General features: G+C 41.3%; 1 protein-coding gene across 5 annotated transcripts in view; it reads left to right on the forward strand.

Moving 5' to 3' along the window:
- Positions 1-261: 261 nt before the first annotated feature.
- The window catches only part of NIPBL (NIPBL cohesin loading factor), a 76,581-nt gene continuing 61,662 nt past the window's right edge, over positions 262-15,180 (forward strand). For 3 of the 5 annotated variants that reach the window (XM_072416603.1, XM_072416605.1, XM_072416607.1), the window contains exon 1: positions 263-691. The gene's annotated coding sequence lies outside the window, so the exon portion shown is untranslated. Of the gene's footprint in view, positions 692-6,417; positions 6,615-15,180 lie in introns of those variants that run through there. The other 2 variants (XM_072416606.1, XM_072416604.1) reach the window with 2 other exon arrangements.

A 15,180-nucleotide genomic window follows, 5' to 3' on the forward strand; every position in this document is an offset into this window, starting at 1 on the left:
TTGTGGTGCACACTGTGTGTGACATTCTATGTTTGTGGTGCACACTGTGTGTGGGATTCTGTGCTTGTGGTGCACACTGTGTGTGACACTCTGTGCTTGTGGTGCACACTGTTGAATGGTCTGGGCTGCTGTAGGATGGCCATAGCACACCGGAAGTGTTCCCTCACACATAGCACCCTCAGATGACATAGTGAGAGCCCTGCCTGTCACACACCGGAAGTGGCCCTGGCTCTGGCTGCTCGGCGGTTTGGCGCCGGTGGAGGGAGTCCTTTCGTGCAGCTGCACTTCCGGTCGGCATTTTGTTCTGTGAGGGAGAAGCGGATTCCCGAATATCGCCGGAGTGGCGCGCCAGCCTGAAGCGGACTCATCCCCCCTCCCCTCCAGTGACCGCCCGGGCGCTGTGTTTCTTTTTCCCCCGGCCCAGAGTGGTCTCGGCCTGCGCTGACTGGCTGCTTCCCGGGGCGGGGAAGGCGGCGCCTCAGCTTGTGTCGGCGCTCGGGGCCTGCTCTGTGTCCGGGCAGAGAGAGAGTGAGTGAGGGAGGGGGGCAGGCCCGGGGAAGGAGGAGGAGAACGGATCCTTCCCCTCCCGCTCCCCCTCATGTCCGGATTATCCTGCTCGGGCCGGAGACATTGAGGATCGGCTCCCCCCAGCGGCCCGGACTGGAGGCCGCCGCCAAAGCCCGCCGCTCAGGTAAACACAAGGCCGGGATAGAGGGGGCTGGACACCTGGTGAGAGCCTGAGCCCGTGTTGTGTGTGTCAGGGACGCAGGGAATGGAGCCCGGAGGCCGCGCTAGGCCCGGGATGAGGGGACGAGCTGCGGGGGCGGCCTTCGCTGTGACAGGCCGCGGCGAACCGGGGACTCTCCTGCAGCTCAGCCCGGGTAGAGGTCACCTCCAGGTTGGGCTCCTGTGGCTGAATGTGCCCTGGAAGGAGGAGAAGCCCTGCTTTACCAGCTATTATCCCGGTACAAGGGGCACTGCGGCTGCCATTGCCCCACACAGCCCCACACAGGGGGCTCAGCACACCCACAACCCTCAGGGCTTGGGCAGAGAGCTTGCACTCTAATATCCCAAACTCCCAGCAGGTTGTATATAGTTTAGCGTGCACAACTTTTTGTATTGTGTGTACACTTGATGTGCAACATTTTCTCAGAGCATGTGAGCCAGAGCCCTCGGTGCAGACCCCAGGAGCTAGCACTCTAGAGCCCTGCTGCACAGGACGTTGTTTGGGTCATTGCTTAATATATAGTGAGAACTTTTTATTCTGATTCTGTTCATAGCACAGATTGGACTGTACGCAGGTACTGACCCTGAAGGAGCTAGCAATCTAATGCCATGGCAAAGGGGTAGTTTAGTGTTAGAGGTGGCATAGCAGAGACTTGTTTTGTGTTTCCATATTTTAGACTAGCATGCTATCACTATATAACTTTCCAGATCCAAGCGTAGATTGCCTTTGTTCCAGTTCCCATAATAACTGCATTTTCCTGCATGATCCCTATGAGGAGCCCTATGAATGCTTGGGTAGCCAAGCGGCGTCCTGCAGGCACCATCGGGTTATGCAGAGTTCCCAGCAATGCCGATAATCAGGGAAGGGAAAGATGATCCGCCGCGTCTCTCTCTCATGTCAACACACCTCTGTGAGTCATTATTGTCCCGGGACGTGGTGGGCGCAGCGCTGAATACGTCTGCTCACATGCATGGGATGACGGACTGCAGCCAGGAGTGTACAAGCACATGTGGAATCATTAGACACAGCAAAGTCTAAGGAGTTTTGTTTGTCTTCAACTCTAACACATGGTTAAAGGGTCAGTTCACCCAGGCCAAGGTTTTTTTTAGTTTTCTTTAAGCTTTGTGTGTATTTTCTTGGAGTTTCCCCAGATTCATCCTCTATTACAAAATAATTTCATCTTTACCTTTTAAACAAGGGTAACTCCTTGAAATAACTTTCAGATCTGCAGGAAACCCCTGCTCTAATTCCTATATCCGTATATAAACACACTGGTCAGGGGAAGTTTGCCCACCAGATAGCTAAAAATATCATTGGTGTTGGTAAACTGAAATAACCTTCTGAGCAGTAACCCCAAGCTTCGGGGTAGCAAAAAAAAAAAAAAAACTTACCTGGTCCCACCGCGTCCTACCCATCCGATCCCATTCTTTGGCCACGTCCTATTCGTCTGATCTGTCCCCTGGCAAGTGCGCTTTTGTCCGGGAGCGTGGCAGGAATTTTAAATTGTTTTGTATTGGGTTCAATACAAAGTAAACATTATAGTAAAGATATATATATATATATATATATATATATATGTGTGTGTGTGTGCGCTACTGTACAGTTAGATTACAGGTTTCAGTATTTTCATGCACCATTGTTTTAACAGATTTTTGTTTTTTTATTTAAAGTTTATTAAATTTATTAAATATTGGACATATTTCAGTGAGTACATAGGTATACTCACATGAGTGAGAATACAGGCCTACAATGTAAATTAAATTTTAGTGAAAGACAATGTACCGCTTTTAGACATATAAATCCGGACAGAAATGAACTGTCCAGGAGGTTAAGCAACCCCTAGCAGTCTCTGGAGGAACCCTTGGCTTTCGCAGAACCCTAGTTTGTAACCATAGCTTTATAGCAAGAGCCATGAGGCTGGATAGGCGAAATTGGATTCCATTGAGGAAGTCTATCCACCTGACTGCCCAAGGGAAATGAGATAAGGTTTCAGAAGAATTTATCAAAAAGCAAAATATCACTTCTGGGTGATTCTTCTTTTTTTAAGGGGAGAAGTAACCTGCAATAGTCATCCTTGCCCATATTGCTGTGAATTGGATCAGAGAGAGGCATTGGCTCCTGTAAATTATTGGTACACATCTGCAGGACATTGACAGATGGACCTTGGCACCCAGTGCCACCCACATACCAGGCCCTTACTAGGGTAAGCTAAGCGGCCTTTATTATCCTTTATGGTAAATGCAGCGTCTGATGCTTAGGTTACGTCGGGGGTCTGTGCGGGGGTAGTTATGATCATTTTATTTAGTTACATAGAGATCGGGATTCCTTTATTCTGTGCTTTAGTGGAGCAAGGAAAACACAAGCACATGTAGAGCTGCTAATGCTTGCAATGAATCAGGTGGTAAAGGTCTGAACATTAATAGGGAATATTTTAGGTTGGGACTGGATCTTCACTTGTGCTTTGTGTTTGATCACCATTAATGAAATTTGGTACAAAAAGTGGACGTTGTTGCACATAGGAGCCAATTGGCTTTTGTTCTAGTTTGGGAAAGTAATCTGGAGCTAAAGAAAAAGCTGTTAGTCATTGGTGGTGTGAGAAAAGTGATTAAGTGCTTTGGTTAGTGGCAGAGATGTTTCACCATGTTCATAGGACCATAATACGAGCACAGAAGACACACAATTCATCCCATAAAGATGGTTTGTTTATAACTAGAAATCCCCATGGTCCCAGTTCTCAGGCTTCATGTTTGTGAATGCTGAAAGGTAATATTTTGCTTTTTGATCAGCCTTTCATTTGCACTGCTTTTATAACTGCACAAAACAATTAGTGCTGAGATATGTAACGATTTATTTATGATATTTTTGTAAAGTTCCAGCATAATATGCTGCAACAGCTAGGGGGCTGCACATTGACTGCAAAACCTGTAATAGCATGTTTCTTTGGATGTGGCCTATTTCTTTCACCATGCATAAATAGTTTCATAAAGTTTTCATGCAACAGTGAGTATTTTATCATTTTAAAGGATAGCATGATCACTAAAAATCGCTTGACTGTCATGGATAAACTTTGACTGCTTTGTCACTTAAATCGAACAAGTATACAGCGACTTAAAGCAGAACTATAGCTATATAAAACAATTAATCAGGTTCTATATTGCAGAAAGGGCCAATGATGCTTCTGCAATAAAACACACTAACCTGTCTAATTGCTATCTTCTTTTAAACAAAAAAAAATACCTATCATCCCCTGGGACTGAATGAACCCCATTGTGCTTGCATGGTAGTTACGTCATCCTGGCCCAGCTCAATCAGGATGCCTGATTATTAGAACCCTAAAGAGGAGAGAAATACGTGGTGACCACCGTGACCGATTGGGGACAGGTGAGTGTATTTAAAAAATTATTGGGCAGTTAAGGTTACTTTATTGCAAAAGGGACATTGCCTTCTGCAGTAAAGAACTTCCTGATTGCAATTTTTTTAAGTAAGGATTAAGTTCGGACCTTTGGACCTGTATACTTGTCGTAGGTCAGTGACTTATATAGAGTATTGAAGACATTGGATTGGTCTGACAGCCGGGCAATTTGCATTTTTATTAAAAAATGCGGATAATGGCGGTCCCCATCCTTCTCCCCTTTTCAGACTCTCCATGGAGGTAATTTAGCAGATATTAGCCGCTGTTTAAACCTTATGTGGCTGAGACTTGGTCTACACGAGGGTTCAGCCAAAGGATGGAGACGAGGCATGTATCGGTGTCACTAAAACTAGGATACCGTGCTTTGTGGTAAAATTTACCTTTTGGCCTAATCTTAAAATTTGAATTACTTATTTCATATTTTGGCGGTTTTTATCTTTTTAATAGAAATTTATTGACATTTAAGGATAACGTGTTAACGCAGGGTAGAGTAGAAATATTTTACTAGAAAAATATCTGTTTTATTCATATTATTGCCATGTTATATCCATATAACAGATTGACATTCACTATCTAGGAATGTATATTGGTAAAGCAAAGTTCTTGGACCTACCAGTTACCTGCTACTTCCTGGCTCATTTGGAGTTTGATATTTGTTTATTACTTTAGATGTGATAAGCTTGTGGTATTTCCTTGTTTATGTAGATGTTTATTTCTTATAGATTGGTGCTTTTCACAAGTAAAATGGCTTTTGAGGATGCTTGGGAATGCAGCCTTCACACATTGTGTTTATTTGTCATCATGTATATAAATCTTGTGTTTATGATTGATACACAGATGAGGCATTGAGGTTTATTGTTAATGGTATGAGACAAAGTTATAAAAAATAAAAGAGCTGTCCACCCATGACCAAGCCGTGTAGTCCGTGTCCGGCATAGCCAGTGATCTAGATCTAATACAATCACTTTATGGGAAGATTGAGACTTGCAGAATTTATAAACATCCAGCTTCATGTTTTTTATTATTAATAAACAGGATCTATATAGCGCCAACATATTACGCAGCGCTGTACATTAAATAGGGGTTGCAAATGACAGAATACAGTGACACAGGAGGAGGAGAGGACCCTGACCCAAAGAGCTTACAATCTAGAAGGTGGGGGAAGTAACACACAATAGGGGGGGGGGGGGGGGGGGGGGGGGGGGGGGATATGTAGTGGTGGGAAGTAGTGACGATTTCAAAAGACAGAAGATGGGTAGGCCAAGTTTGAAAAAATAGGTTTTGAGTGCTCTTTTAAATGAGCAGAAAGTAGGAGCAAGCCGAATAGGACGAGGAAGACCTATTTAATACATTGTAAATGCAATTATAAATATCTAGCTCTGTGCTATTACATTGTAGGGTTTGGCTAGGAGTTGTTAGTCTTTGGGTATGGTATTACACCTTTATTTTCCTGCCATGGGAGGTGGCCCCTTGTTTTAGGGAGCCAGCCATGGACAATGCCGATTAATCCTTGTCTGTAGATGAAAGCTGGCAGTAAAGCTGTGGAGCAGGTCTCATTGTGTGTGCTGGAAGTGCTGATAAATCACACAAGCATGGAGGGAATGATTTGCCATCACAAGCTCTCTTGGTCAGTGTTTGGGAAGAAATCTCCTCCCACACAGTTTGTTGTGTTGAGCATGTTCTTGTGTTGTGCATTACTCTCTGCCATTCTGTACACATGTTGTGGCCAGTTTACCTCTTCTCCCTGGGTTTGAAATGGTCACAGCCTGACCCCCTTCTCCGCCCCTGTAACCCGGCCTCTGTGTCTGGTCTCCTCCTCTCTTCCCACTAATCTGCTTGTCTTTGTGCTGCTTGCTCCAGCTGGGCTCACTGAGGCCTGGGGCCTAAATATGCATTTAACTGCAAGCAGGAAAAAAGCAGCAGCTGCAGCTCGGCCTCCTTAACCCATCCGCTGCTGACAAAAGGAGCAAACGGCAGCACCACCAATATTTATACCGGTAACCAAAGGGTTACATGGCTATTCACACCCATGTCCTTAGATCTGCCTCTCCCTTCCCTGCCTCCCTCCCTCTTGTACATTCCCAGATCAGGACCTGGCTGGGCTCCAAGTTGACGAAAACAGAATAAAAAAAGGAAGCCCTGGGAAAGGAAGAAGCCAACCCTCCCCTTTTACACAGCCTCCTCCTCTGGAAACTCTGCTGTTTTCATCATCAGGCAGCGACAAGGGGCTATGATGTGTTGGGAGAAGGTGTTTTTTTTTCTGTGCCCCTTCCTATTTACAATCACATGATCTTCGCTTATGTGACTACAATCCCTCCGTCTCCTTGACGTCTCTTGTGCCTTCTGTAGGGATGCAGCTTTTGTACGCCGCTAAATGTACCTGTGTATTTGTACTTCCCATCCAACTTTTATCTGCTAATTTTTACAGCAGTGAACATGTACCTCCTATAACAAGTTTCTATCATGTTCTCAGAGGTTTGTATACAAGCGTGAAATCAGGGGATGAATAGGATTAGTGGGGTGATGTTATCAGAAATTAGTTATTGTGGCTTTAGAGTCCTTTTCAAAAGTGAAACTTGTGCTGGTAGTTTCACAAGTATTTAACTTCAACGTCGCTTTGTTGACTTTTTTTGTAGTATTCATTTTCGACTGAAATGAAGTGGTTTTGTTGTCGGAAGTCTGTATGTGCAAAGGAAAATGTTTAGTTTTGTTTAGTGTCAGTGATAATTCATGAATCATACATAGCAATTATTCTGCTGGTATTTGTCTTAAATGTCCTGGTGTTATGCTATAATTAGTGATAAGTTTTGCTTGTTCACCAAGTAATGTGATCATTAGATACCCAAAGATGCCCTTAGATCAGGGGTGGCTACACTTTTTTTGACTTGCATGCTACTTTTAAAATGACCAAGTCAAAATGATCTACCGAGACTAAAAACTTGGACTTAATTACTCCAACTTCTAGAGTTTATTTTGAAAGGCAGGGCTCTGCGATCTACTCGCGATCCACCTGTTGGGCCTTGGATACTAGAGTGATTTTGGTAGGGTGGGCAGAATCCATCCATAGGGTAGAACATTTTTTTAGTTGCTGCAGTCCACTTCCTAACCTGCTGCTGTTATTAATCTGTGAGAGGTAATAGTAGTGACTGAGAGATAAATAACTGGCCTAACTGATTGTTCCATTACCAAAAGGTGATGGCTCGTGAAGAACCCATAGGCAAAAAATGTCTGGAATTAGCAACTTTGTTTTTATTTCTCATTATAGTATAAAAAAAAAAAGGAAGGTAAGAAAGAAGCGTCTTTTTTTGTGGCAAAACAAGTATACAAGTTTACTTATGTTCTTACATCACATATCTTTGAACTATACAAATTACAAATAATATCGGTGACATAAGAAAAAAGGTTGACCTACACAAGTATACACTATCCTAAGTAAGTGGTACTCTTATACCGAATGTCTCAATCTCCAACGCGTTTCGCCTTTCGGCTTTGGCCTTTGGCTTTTGCAATATAGCCTTATTTTTCAACATCTGTTTTGTTTATGAAAGGTCCAACCATCAAAGCTTGAACTGTCCTATCTTGTAGTCACCCAGCACCCAAATTTCCTGATTCTGTTGTGGATTATTGTACTGGGACTGTGATAGCCCTCTGCTATCAGACTCCAGACAAATGCTTAAGTGGATTTGAGGTGGTTCAAATCTACATGAAGAACAATGTTCCTGGTAGCCTCCATCTTGCCAGCCTCTCGGGCTCTTGCAGTGCAGCCCCTCCCCCTTCCTGCAGGTTTGTCAGTGTTGTGAACCACTTATAGTTGTTACACAGTATTTATATAGCGCTGACATATTACGCAGAGCTGTACAAAGTCCATAGTCATGTCAAAGCCAAATAACTTGTATGTCATGTGGCTGCTGTAACCAAAACAAGGTCACTTAGGAAGCGCCCCCATACCTGTTTTTTTGTTTTTTTTGCCTAGCTGAAGCAACCAAACCAAAGTAACAACTTGAAAGGGGGATTTGGAAGTATTAGTGGGTTGGATGGAGGGTCCTTTACTCATTTGTTGCCATTTTGCTTGGAATAGGTAGGCACACTGGATGTCTAGTTGAAAGTTGTTTGCACACCTGCCATGGCATTGGAAGATTCCTTTCTACCTGTTGCTTTTTGTAAGTTGTTATAGTTTATACAGCATGAGGAATGGTAGACATGAAGGACTAGGAGGTGGAGGTGGTTGTTTGCATGGATGGAAGTTTCTGCTGGAGTTCTTGAGGTTTGTTAAGCTCTTGCTTTAATGTTAATATTACTTCTGAGAAATCCCGGGAAACTCTGAGTAACCAAATCTCACGATATGACCCTGCATTAAAGTGCAGTAGCATCCTACTGTGTGATTGGTTGACTCGATTTTGTGGGAAGGATCATAATGTCACCCTCTTCAGAACAGAAACCTGAGGTATGGTATACATGATAAAACTTAAAAGCTACAGACAAGTGACTATGCCTAGGCTGAAATTATGTCATTGTGCTGTTGCAGATAGGAGGAAGCATTTCCCATTTCTTCTCCTTCAGTGACAAGACTGTAAAATAAAAAAGGGGTATTTTTTTTTTTTTTGGTTAGTGTTTAGTTAATCTTAGGAACAACTGCAAGGTTTTTACTGCTGTCTGTGTCTTTGTTGGCAAGATTTACTCACTCCTTTTCCAAGACAACAGGAAGTGAGAGGTAATCTACTCCTAGAAAGGAGAAGTCACAACTGGTAAAGTTGTCTAGGGCAAAGCTTCAGGTGAGACACCTTCTTTCAATAATTACTTCTACAGGAAGTGAGGTAAAATCATCTAACTAGGCACAGACCACAAAAAAAAAACTTTACACAGGTGATAACCCTTCTCTACACTAAACAAAACAAACTATTAAAAACAAATTGGAGTAACACTTTATAATCCAAAAATAAGTCCCACACAGGCAAGGAAGTCTGTAGTATATCGAATTAACAGAGAGACCTGGGCCTTGTGAAATGTGTGTTGCTTTTATTAACAAATGTAAGATGGTAATACACTGCATTATGTCCCCAGTTATGGTTTGGATTTACCATACACACACTTGTATCTTTGAATATCTTTTAGGGAGATATATTTATAAGTGGATATATTTTCTGTGTCTGGAAGTGTCTTTCTTTGAGTGTGGCGGTATACTCTTGTGCCAAATCATTGTCTCCTGAGATGAACCATCATGCTTGGTGAAAATCTGAGGTGTGTACAGTTGTCCCCTGAAATCATTCATCAATATCCTGGCAGATTGAAGAATGACTGATCAGAAATTACCACAGTTCAGTTCTATGGAGGAGAGAACAGTGGCGTGCTGCTTGCTTGACCTCCCCTCTCCGTAGAACAGAACGGTGCTTCATCAATATACAGCAAAAGGTTTTCCAGTTACAGTAATCTTTTGGGTTTATATAACCTAATATTTCACATGGCCTTCCTTTTTTGAGAGACTGATCTGTGTAAAGCATTTCTGACCAATTATCAGAACTACACAGGCACCAAGATTTAGTTCTGTGCCATCCTTAGGCCAGCTTCTAAGTCCAGATAGAAAATGAGTCCAAAAAGTCCAGATAGAAATTTTTTTTCTACTATGAATCAACAGCTATTGTCCACCTTTAAACATGTATCAGTGTTGTCTGCCTGAGGTTTTGTAGTTTGTACAGCTAATTTTGTAATTTATGAACACCCACACACACACACACAACCTCTTGTATAGACCTAATGCATGTCCAGGAAAATAAATGCTACGCTGAAAAGTTACAGATTGATTTTAGTGACTAGCAGGACTGTGGGTATTACATGATTGAACACCCAAAATGACAAATCCTTTTCAGGTAAAACATTGAATGATTATTCATTTCCACTATGTGATTGGCACTTTGATATGAGTTACACTTGTGACCTGTTCAGATTCATGCGTTGGGTGGTAATGTGCAGCGCTGAGGTGCCATGCAAAGGAAAAATGTCTGTCAGATTTTTTTATTTTGTGTTGTTTTGGTAGCCAGTTTAGCTGGTGCTGTTTGACAAATATATTTTGTTTGTGACTTATTCAGCTTTAGGCACCCTTGCACACTCTCCAGTTCTGCTGTGGTGTGTGTAGGTGTCGGCTTTTTACCATGTGTTGCGGTAAGGCCGCTTTTTCATTTAAATAGACTTCCTAACCCATCACAAAAGAGCAAAAATTACTCCTACATCACATGACACATTATTGCAGTACTACTTCAGCAACACACAAGTGTGTGGAGTGCCGGTCAGAATAATTGTCACCCAAATGCACTGTTTTTTTTTTTTTTTCTTTACCTTTTATATGAATGTTACTCTTTGGATTAGTAAGAGCAGCACCAATGACAAGCTTTCATAGTATATTTTACTTGGCCTTAATGTAAAAGCCTATTTATAGGTCTGCGTTTACTTTGGAACATTGAGTTAAAACATTTTTGAAGAAATTCCTTCATGTATTAGTCATAGCATGTTTTTGCCGTAGTTATTTTGCATTGTATGAGTTCTATGATAACTGATTTTGACTTAAGCTACGTACACACTTCCAATTATTATCGTCGGAAAACGAACGACGAACGTTCCTGCATGATATACACGAACGATCGTATAGCACCGATCCTGCACATAGAGATAACGACACGATCGTTCATAGATATTGTACACACAATAGATACGATCGTTTAAGCGATAGAGGAACTATGTGCACGACAGGAAAGTGAACGGACGTTCGTTCATCACGCATGCTCTGAACATGGACGATCAACGAACGACCGTACACACGAACGATGTTCAACGATCGTCGTCCAATCCGATCCGCCGGTCCGGTCGTTCGTTTCCAGCGACTTTCCTCGTTCGTCGGCGTCGTTGGTTACTTTTTTACGAACGATTTTTTGCCCAATCGATCGTTCGTCGTTCGATTGGAACGATAAAAATTGGAAGTGTGTACGCACCTTTAGTTTTTGCTGTAGTTATTTTTCATTGTATTGAGTTCCATGATAACTGATTATGAAGTTAGCTCATGACACACACACTCTTTGCTTTTCGTGCATTTTTCTTCCCGGAGCATTGATTTTGTGTTAATTTCAGTTGAGACGGGTCTTCACATGTCTTTCTTTCCTTTAGATATGCATGTTTGTGCTGATCTTTTGTGTTTGTTGAAAATATGATTTCTGTTGTGCATATTATGTTTGGAGGCATTGCTTCTGTCTACTTAATAGGTAATACTTTTTATGTATTTTCCTAAATACTCCCTTTTGGTGGGTTGGTCAACAGGCAGATAGCCATATGCTGCATCATGTGTGAAATTACTGTAAGTTTCCTCTGGCTAAGTGGTGCGGTAAGTATATGCTTGGGAGGGGTAGGGGATTAGAGCAAGGCTTTTGCTTTGTCCTAATGTTCCTGTTCTTGCAGTTGCTAGACTTGTTTGATGTGGCATTGTGGTGTTGTGTGTACTGTGTGGTTAACTTTGAGGTTGGTCATGCATTGTTTAGTACCTGCAAGCAATCCATAAAATTTGCATGTTGATTGCAGTAGCCCTACTGTGAAAGGTTTCAGTGGAAGAATTGGTTAAGAGGTGATAATGAGCACTCCCAACATTGGACAGGTTCTTTAAATGGCATATAGCTTTTTCAGCATTGTGTTTAAAAAACAGGTACTTCACTATGCATGTGCTGCATCCAATCTGTACTTTGATTTTTAAAGTTCCTGGAGTTGTTTAAGGAGACATCTCTCAGTCTAGGAATACCCAATTGCCAACACACATTCAATTTTTGTTACTGGAAACTATCTTTCGTAAGTGACCGATGAACGAACCAGTGCACCCAGCGCCGGGTAGGGGAGAACAAGCAAGCAGCACACCGCCGTGCTCATCTCCATTGGCTTTTATAGTGGTCGTTCTCTATCTGTTCTTTATAGATCCGTCACAAGGACATTTTTAGTTGCTCAAGTTTGGAAAAGGTTTACATGAAAAAAATTGTGTTGAAATTTTCATTTGCCTTGATTTCCAAATCTAGTATTGCGTCATGAAGTATTGCATTTGTTACAAACAAACAAATGTAGTTAATTAGTAGCTCTGCATTTTTCAGTGTGCTCTAGATTTATTTTACCTTTTCAAGTTTGCATACTAGACACATGTCTGTGTTTTCTTGCTTGTAACCAACCATTGATTCTGTTGCAACTTGAATAGGGGAGCAGTGTTTAATCCAGAATTTTTTTGAGCCGGGTGGGAAGAAATTGAAGGCAGGTGGCAGCCCCAGTATTGTGACCCAACTTTTCAGTAACCACCCAAAAACAGCCAGGTGGTTACTGAAAAGTGCTGGGTGGTGCACCCGCCTAAAAGGGTCTGGGGAAGGGCACTGGGGGACGTGTTAGAACCTCTCTAGATTTCTATTACAGTGTTCCCACTTCCTGTGTGGCTATTGGACAGAAACTTTGGCTGGAATTCTGAATTTAAATTAAATATGACAACCTTAGCCTACAGAAACTTGCAATAGAAAGTGGTTGTTGCCAGATTTTGGTAATAAATAGCATACGACGCACAAGATGCACGCACAGGACGCTCACTAACTATCCAGCTCAGTGTTCTCCCCAGCCTCTTTTAGCTGGGTGCACCACCCGGCACTTTTTGGTGACCACCCGGCTACTTTTGGGTGCTTACTGAAGAGTTAGGTAACAATACAGGGGCCACCACCCACCTACAATTTCTTACCACCCAGCTTGAAAAAATTTCTGGGTTCAACACTGCAGCTCGTAAAATGGGCTAAGGCTCAGACTGCCGGTGAAGTTGCATGTAGTTTCAGCCTCTGGGAGAGAGTCTACATTGTAGCTCATTAAGGCAATCAATGGGTTTGTACCAGTACCAATGTAATATTGATGGTGCCAAGAAAAGGCCCAAAGAAAAAAATCCCTTGGGTCAAAATGCCTGTAAACCGAAAAAAATAAATAAATGGGTATCCAAATTTTTTTACAACTTAAACTGTATTGCTACACTACATCAGAAAGTGTTTGCTTGGACCGCAAAACTTTCTTTCTGTGGGGGAGGTGTTCTGTAGTAAACATAATTGAGCTGAGCGAGTCTGATAGCATTGTTTTGGATTGCAGTGCAGCACATTTTATTGCTTCTTTGTTTTCATGAGCAGTTTAAAAAGAAAGCTTGATACTATAGCAGTAGGTATTCTGTGCAATAGATGTTTACAACACAGTCAACTTGTTTTTGGACTATTTTAAGGTTGATACAAAGTTTATGTAATCATTTGATAAAAAGAACAAATTTAGTAACTGTTGAGATGTAACCTGTTGATTACAAATTTTGTGGTTCAGAACATATAGAAGTTTGGCAAATTGTCTTCCTATTTTTTTTTTATATTTAATTTCGGTTGAACTAATCTTTTTTTATTTAGCAAGATTTAAGTACTTTTCATGTAATACGTAAACTTAGTGTCTTTTTTTTTCTTTGCTGGTTTAGCATTCACTAGCAATTCTAAATGAAAGATTTGGGCTCTTGTATAGCGACAATAACACTGTACGTTACGTTTAGCGTATCCATTTTCATTATACTATTGTGAATTTTGGTTGTAGAATATTTATTGTACTGCATGATGTATGCTATTTCATGGACTGGGTGTCAGTCTTTACTCCCGAGTGCTGGCTCAGGAAATGCGGCTGCCCTTATTATTTGACGGTTCTTGGAGTTATTAGGGTCGACTTGATAGCCAAAGATGCAATGGGGATCAGCAACGTATGTCCTGCACTGCAGAAACTCATTTGTTCCTGGATATAGATTTTCTAAATCAACCTCTTCCTTAGGTAATGCTGTCCAGCAAATTTCATTGTACATGTTTTCTTGACCCTCAATTCTTTTTGTTTCCTTTAACGCTTTAACTGTTTCCACTTTACGTTTTCTGTCATTATAGTAATGACCTGTAAATGTACTTTCACATTTGCTTTGTTTTCTGGGCTTGTAAAAAGCTGTGTAAAGCAACCTCATCCTCTTCTATATATCAATAAAGATGGTGCAGTTTGGCAATTTTCCGTATTTCTGTATTTGTAAAGCACCAATATATGTAGGCATATGTAATTATTTGATATGTGAAAAAGAAGTTGTGTTTCCAAAATAGAAAATTCTTTATCCACCTTTTCAAAAATAATGAATTACACGCAGTCATAAAAATGTTGAAGTGCTTGGGTTAAGTTGTAAATAACAATGTCTCAGTTGTGCTATGTTAACATAAAGTTATTTGGTACTAGAAAACAATATTTACACTGGCTAAGAAATAATAAAGTAGTAAAAAAGAATGGTGACAACCAGGAAAGTGCAGTAATAAAAAAATCTCCTTTAAGTGGAAGTAAACACACCTAAAAGCATGGTTGGAAGTTTATTCAGTTCTAGCACCCAGGTATACTGGAATGGTACACTGAGCTGCACATGGCAAACACATTGCAAACAGGCAGGTAAGTTTTGTTTTATTGCAAAAGGGTCAAACCTGTTCCTTCTGCAATCAAGAACCTGACTGCCTGTTCATAAAGTTTATTTCCACTTTAAGTAAATATTCATTCTCCCAGTAAAAATATCCATTTCCCACTCCTGTTTGATGGTTTTCTTCTTGCTATAAGAAAAAGATGACTGCTTTTGTTTCACTTTTTGTAAATGGACCCTTGTATGTCCATTTCTTTTCTTGTTTCAGTGGTAAAGGTGTTTTTTTGTAACTATTACTTGAAAGACTTTATGCCCCCAATCCAATGTTTATTCCTTAACACTTTATTACATAACTTTTTTTTTATTAACGGGGGTTATATGTACTATGTATTTTTATTTGTGTGTTTCATTGGATTTTGTATTAGGATCTTTGATGACAAGCTGTATGTATATGCTTTAAATTTATTTGGTAACAGGCAGTGCCTACATGCTCGAGAACTCCAAGGTGACACCTTGTCTTTGTAGCAGTAGGGTATTTTATGTTTGTTTGCTCCTTTGAGCACTGTGCCTTTATTGAGTATCAGTACTGAATAGGTA

This window comes from Pyxicephalus adspersus, chromosome 6, assembly GCF_032062135.1.
Source record: "Pyxicephalus adspersus chromosome 6, UCB_Pads_2.0, whole genome shotgun sequence".
In the NCBI taxonomy this organism is placed as follows: Eukaryota; Metazoa; Chordata; class Amphibia; order Anura; family Pyxicephalidae; genus Pyxicephalus; species Pyxicephalus adspersus.